The sequence below is a fragment of the Pongo pygmaeus genome, chromosome 13 (assembly GCF_028885625.2).
Source record: "Pongo pygmaeus isolate AG05252 chromosome 13, NHGRI_mPonPyg2-v2.0_pri, whole genome shotgun sequence".
In the NCBI taxonomy this organism is placed as follows: domain Eukaryota; kingdom Metazoa; phylum Chordata; class Mammalia; order Primates; family Hominidae; genus Pongo; species Pongo pygmaeus.
Genome location: NC_072386.2, coordinates 126,708,512 through 126,714,625, shown reverse-complemented (window position 1 = coordinate 126,714,625; position 6,114 = coordinate 126,708,512).

Here is a 6,114-nt window from a genome sequence, read left to right as displayed (position 1 = left end):
ACGCCTGCACACTCACCCCCACCACCTCGCCCCTCCAGGCAGGCTGACAGCTCACCTGCACCCTCTAGTGGCTGGCTTGAGGCACCACGACCAGGCCGCTGCTTGTTGAGTTTCGGGTTTGGGTCTAGGCCACCCGGGGGTGCGGTGGATGAGAGTGGCACACCCCACCTCAGTCACACTTGGAGCCCCCTTTGCCAGGAGACCCTGCTTGGCCTGCCCAGCCAGGTGCTGACACCATACGGGGGCTGGGGGCTCTGGCCACATCTGCCCAGGGAGCGAAGTCGAGGCAGGGGTCGGGGAGACCGTGGGCAGGACGGCCTTGTCCTTAGCTGCCACCACCCAGGGCAGCTGGGGCTCCTCCAGGGAACTCTCAGGGCCACGGCAAGAGCCAGGGCAGGCTGGGGTGGCCTCACTCCAGGCCTCAGGCCAGGACTGGCTCTGTCCCTGCAGACGCAGGAAATCTGTCACCTGGGCCCTCGCTGATTCCCTGCAGGGCCTTGGGCAGCTACGCCCAGACCAAACGAGGCAGGGGGAGCTGGCAGGCAGCTCCAGGAGAACGCATCTGGCCTGCCCCTTCCTGAGAACTGCAGGGAGTTCCGAGGGCTGACACCGCTGCTGCGGAGCCTGCTCCTGTAGCTGTGGTTGGGGCTGGGGTAGGGTGCCCGGCGTGGCCGTGGCAGTGGGCTCTCCTGGAGACCCCTCTGCAGCATGGTCTTGGGGCCCAGCCTGCTCCTCCTGGCCACAGGAGGTTCTGAGAGCGCCCCAGAAACCCCTCTGTGAATTCCTTTTCTGCCTGAACTGGTCAGAGCTGGGGTCTGTTGCTGCAACTAAGAGGCCCCCGAAGCGGCCCCTCCCCCACCCTGGGAGCACGGGGCTCACTCTCCACCAGACGGGAAGCCTCCTCTATCTTCTTCCTGCTGCACCCCCGGGCCTAAAGCAGCACCCAGCGCACAGTAGGCACTAAACACATAATGAACCAATGCACCAAGGGGGGCCTGCCTGGAGGGTTCCCTGGAAGCAGAGGCTGAGATGGAGTTTGGGGTGCACTGGGGACCACACCTGCTGGGTCAGCCCAGGGAGGCAGCTTCGGGCAGAGGGAGAAGCTGAACCTTCATGCAGGCCTTGGCCAGCCGGGGGGTGGGGGGCAGGTGGCAGGGGCCTCGGGGGCGGGCTCCCTGCCGGGAGACCCTCTGAAATGGCTGGGTCTTGCCACCCCACTCAGCAGGGAGGGATGTGACCTCAAAGGTGGCCTCCGAGGCTGAGGCTGAGGCTGAGGGATGGGGGCAGCAGGTCCTCTTTCAGAGGGGGCTCTGGGTCGTGTCTCCATGTCCACACCAAAGCCTAACCCTCCTAGAAAGGGAAACGGAGGGTCAGAAAGAAAAGAACCGGCCAGGCGCAGTGGCTCATGCCTGTAATCCCAGCACTTTGGGAGGCCAAGGCGAGTGGATCACCTGAGGTCAGGAGTTCGAGACCAACCTGGCCAACATGGCGAAAACCCGTCTCTGCTAAAAATACAAAAACTAGCAGGGTGTGGGGGTGGCGCCTGTAATCGCAGCTACTCAGGAGGCCTAGACGTGAGAATCACTTGAACCCAGGAGGCAGAGGTTGTAATGAGCTGAGATTTCGCCACTGCACTCCAGCCTTGGTGACAGATCAAAACTCTGTCCAAAAAAAAAAAAAAAAAAAAGAAAGAAAGGAAGAAAGAAAAGAACCTGCACAGGCCTCTTGACTGGGAAGAGACAGTGTGGATGCCAGACTAGGCCATTTGACTCTGGGATCTTCCCTTCATGCCAGCCCCTCACCCCAGGGAGTCCCAGAGACTGGGGCCTGGGAGGCCTCAGGACAGCCTGGCCACTGGAGAAGGACTCCCCCCGGACCTCTCTGGTCTTTGCTGTTCCTCTCCTACGTTCAGGGGCTGGGGGGAGGTACTGCCAGCTGACCTCAGCCTGGGGCAGAGCTGCCACCAACAGGGAGGTGGCTTCCAGCAACTTCCAGGCTCCTTGCTGACACACTTGGTGTGCCGAGTAGTGTCCCAGAGGAGGTGCAGCCAGGGCGGGCTTCCTGGAGGAGGAGGCCCTGAGCCTGAAGAATGGGCTGGGTTCGCACAGGCTTCGAGGTAGGGAGAGAAGCAGGAGTGCTGGTGTGGCTGTGAGCAACCCAGGGGTGAGGGAGGGAGACTTAGGATGCAGGGTGAGGGGCCAGGCCAGGCCAGGTCAGCCTGAGTGCTTTGGCTGCACGAGACACAAGAAGCCACTTCTGACACAGACAATGAGGGAGGAGGAGCATAAGCCCTTGTCCAAAAAGGACAGCATCAGAACGGCAGAGGCCGATGACTCCGGCAGGGTGGGAACTGCCTGCCACTGAGGAACCACTGCTGGGCTCCAGCTGTACCCGGGGTCGGGCCCGAAGCCTCTCTGGTGGCTGGTTGGTGGCCCTGATAAACACACATCTGTGTCCCAACGCTGGAACTGTAGTGGGAACTTATTTGGGGAGAAGGGTTTTTGCAGATGTCATTAAGTTCAGGATCTCCAGGTAAGATCATCCTAGATTAGGGTGGCCCCAAATCCAATGACAAGTGTCCTTACGGGAGGCACACGGAGGACAGCCATAGGAAGAGGAGAGGCTGCATGAAGACAGAGGCAGAGGCTGCAGCCATGCGGCCACAGGCCAAGGAACCCCGGAGTCCCCAGCTGGAGGAGGCAGGAAGGACCCTCCCCTGTGGCTCCAGAGGGAGCATGGCCTGTGAACACCTGGATTTCAGACTTCCGGCCTTCAGAACTGGGTGAAAATACATTTCTATTGTTTTAAGCACCACCCCCCGGCCCCAGTTTGTGGCAATTTGTTATAGGAAACAGCCTCAGACACATGAGAGGAGGGGAGACAATGAGAACCCGTCAGTTGACAGCCTCGTGGGTGAAGCGGGGTGGGGGCTGGAGTGGTCTCAGAGTACCACGAACCTCCTATCCTTCCACGGGAGGGCGCAGGCGTTCCTCCAGGACTCGGGTCAGCTTTGGCTTGAGTCTTTGCCAGCATGGCCTCTGCGGACCCTTGCAGGGTCCTGGTTATGGCACTGTCCCCCCGCTGTAAAGCCCATGGCCAGGAGGAAGCAGGGAGACTGGGAAGGTTTGATGCCAGGATGGGGGTTTCAGATGTTTCCTGTCAGAAGCAAGCGGGATGCCCCTGAGGCCGCAGCCTCAGCCCCCTCCCCAGCCACCCCATCCCTCCTCCTTCCTCCAGCCCCAGCCTCCCCTCTGCCCGCTCTCATGCTTAGCCCAGAAACACGCCCAGCCTCTCTAATCTAAACATGCTGCTGGGCACCCCGTGGCTGGTGCCCTCCACTCTCTGTTCCCCCAGCCTTCTTGGAAGGTGGAACAGGTGCATCTGTGGCCTCTTGATGGCTTTCCCATGGCCCCATCCTTTCCCTGTCACTTTGTCCCCTCCCTCTTTGACTTTGGTCCAGAGGACATCAACAAACATGGCTCAAGCAAAGGCTGAAAACCTGCTGCGGTGGATCCTAGACACTCCCGTGGGAACTCACTGGGGAACATGAGACCGAGGCTGAGGGCCTAGGGATCCCGCCCAGCCCACCTGCCAGCTGACGGTGGGCGCCCCATGAGCGTGGCCCAGCCTGGCCTGGTCAGCAGCAGCACCCAGCCAGCCGTGGACCTGTCAGAAGTGACGGAGAGTTGTTGGTTGTTTTAACCACTGAGTTTTAGGATGGTTTTGTTATGCAGCATCACCGTGGCTGCAGATACCAGATCCGCCGCCAGGCAGGCTTGGGCCTCAGTCCCCTTGCGGTCCCTGGAGACGCTCCCTGAGATGACGCGATATTTCTGGTTCTTCTCTTACGGGCCCCATTTTCTTCTCAATATCTTCTCCCCCCTGTGTTTCATGGAGCCACACTCTTGGAACTTTCCTAGTACCATACTTTTCTGTTTTCTTCATGGGCTCCTCTACAGTGAAGGGGGGTGGGCATCCTCTTAGTTCCAGCTGCCGCTGATGTGCTCATGACTGGCCTGTCTTTTTTGTTTTGTTTTGTTTTTCTGAGACAGGGTCTTGCTGTGTTGCCCAGGCTGGAGTGCGGTGGTGCCATCATGGCTCACTGCAGCCTGGACCTCCTGGGCTCAGGTGATCCTCCCACCTCAGCCTTCTGAGTAGCTGGGACCACAAGTGTGCACCACCACGCCCAGCTCATTAATTTTTTTATTTTTTGTACGTGGCCCAGGCTGACTGCCCAGTGTTTGTCTCCAGCCCAGGCCTCTCTCCTCAACTTCAGTCCTGTAGGTCCAGCTGCCTCCAGGCCACCTCCTTGTGAATGCCCCCAGCACATCCAGGTCCCCGTGTCCAAAACTACCCAACACCTTCCTGGCCATGGCTCCTCCTCCTGCCTCCTACTTCAAAAGGTGGCACTGCCCTGCACTCTGCCACCCACACTGGAAGTCTTCAAGTCATCCCTGATTTCACTCTTGGGCCCACACCCTCCAATCCTGCTGGCCTCCCCTCCCACAGACCACTGGAAGCCCCCTTCTCCTCTTCCTCTCCCTCCCCATTGCTCCCCTGCAAGGATGCCCTGCCCTCTTTCCTGTCCCCTCCACAGTCACAGCCATTCATTCTACCACCTGGTCACACCTTTAGTGGCTTTAGTGGCTTTAGTGGCTTTAGTGGCTTTAGTGGCTCTCACAGCAACGTCTGAATGCTCTGACCTGGCTCCTCCAAGCCCTCTGGCTTCCCCCACTCTCCACTCACCACCTTGGTGCTCCTCCCCTTCCTCCTCCACCAGCTTCCACGATGCTACCACCACCTCCACTACGGCCTCTAACAGTCGGTACTTCTGCTTCCTGTGTTAAAAATGCCCCATTCCAGGACTGTATCCTGGTGTCTGGTCTTAATCACTACCATATTTTCATTGAGTAGCAGAGGCTCCCACTTGTGAGAGGCAATTAGTAAGTGCTGAACTGGACACATGGAATCTGGACGAGGTTGGAATTATCACAGGAGAAAAATAAGGATGTGTGTGCAAAATGGTGTGGACAGCATAAAAGCCTGCAGGCAAGAGGCAGAGACAGCCTCCCCGGTTAGACTGCTAACCTCTGAGAACGAGAACTATGCCTTATTCATTTCTGCGCAGTAAAGGTTTTTTAAATGAATGGGATGAATGAGTACAGATCAGTCAATGCTTCAGGTCTAACCTGAACTACAAAATGCATATTCAGGAGCATGGTAAGTAAGACGTTATTTAGGACTGTTGAGCTAGGTACAGGGACCACTGCCATGGGGGCTTGCAGTGGGTAGAGGTCAGGCTCAACTCCCAATACAGCAAGGGCAAGTGGAAGTGAATCGCCAAGGAGCAGGGTGGGGTCACTGAATGGAAAATTAATAGGAGAAAACATCAGGGATGAGGGCGGTTCTGGCTAAACCGACTTGGCAGGGTTCTTGCTGAAGAGAGGCTGGAGCTATCAGACAGCACCTGGGGGACGAGGAACCTTACCAGACATCGAGGGTGATCTGATATTGAGGCTGGGAGTTCTTGCTAAACTCACTTATCAAGGCTCTTCGCTAAAACTGGATTTTACAAAGAAGTGTACAGGTGGCGTAGAAGGTTCAGAAGCCTGCTTAAGTTTGGCCAAGCAAAGACTCTTTGTCACACCCCACAGAAAATGAGTCCGCCTGGCACCACCTGCACCAAGGGCGGCTTCCCTCCCCTCTGGGTGCCCCGCAAACCTAGGCTTCGCGGGAACAGTGACTCTCTGACCTGCGTGGGAATCAGAGAGACCTAGGCTTGTTAAAGCCAAGTTCTTTGGAGAGCCTCCGTTCTACAGCAGTGCAGTGCAAAAGAAATATCACAGCAGCATGTAGGCAATTTAAAATTCTATCTTAAAAAGGTTAAAAGAAACAGGTGAAATTAATTTTAATGACATATTTTTCTTAACCCAGTAGATACAAAATATTATTTCAACATGTAATCAATATGAAAACATTATCGAGATGCCTTACATTCCTTTTTCCCGTTACTTCTTTGGGATCCAGCGTGTATTTTACCTTTAGAGCCCATGCGGTCCCACGTGGTGAGTGCCCCGGGTGGGAACCGCCTGCAGGTCAGGGAAGAACGAAGCG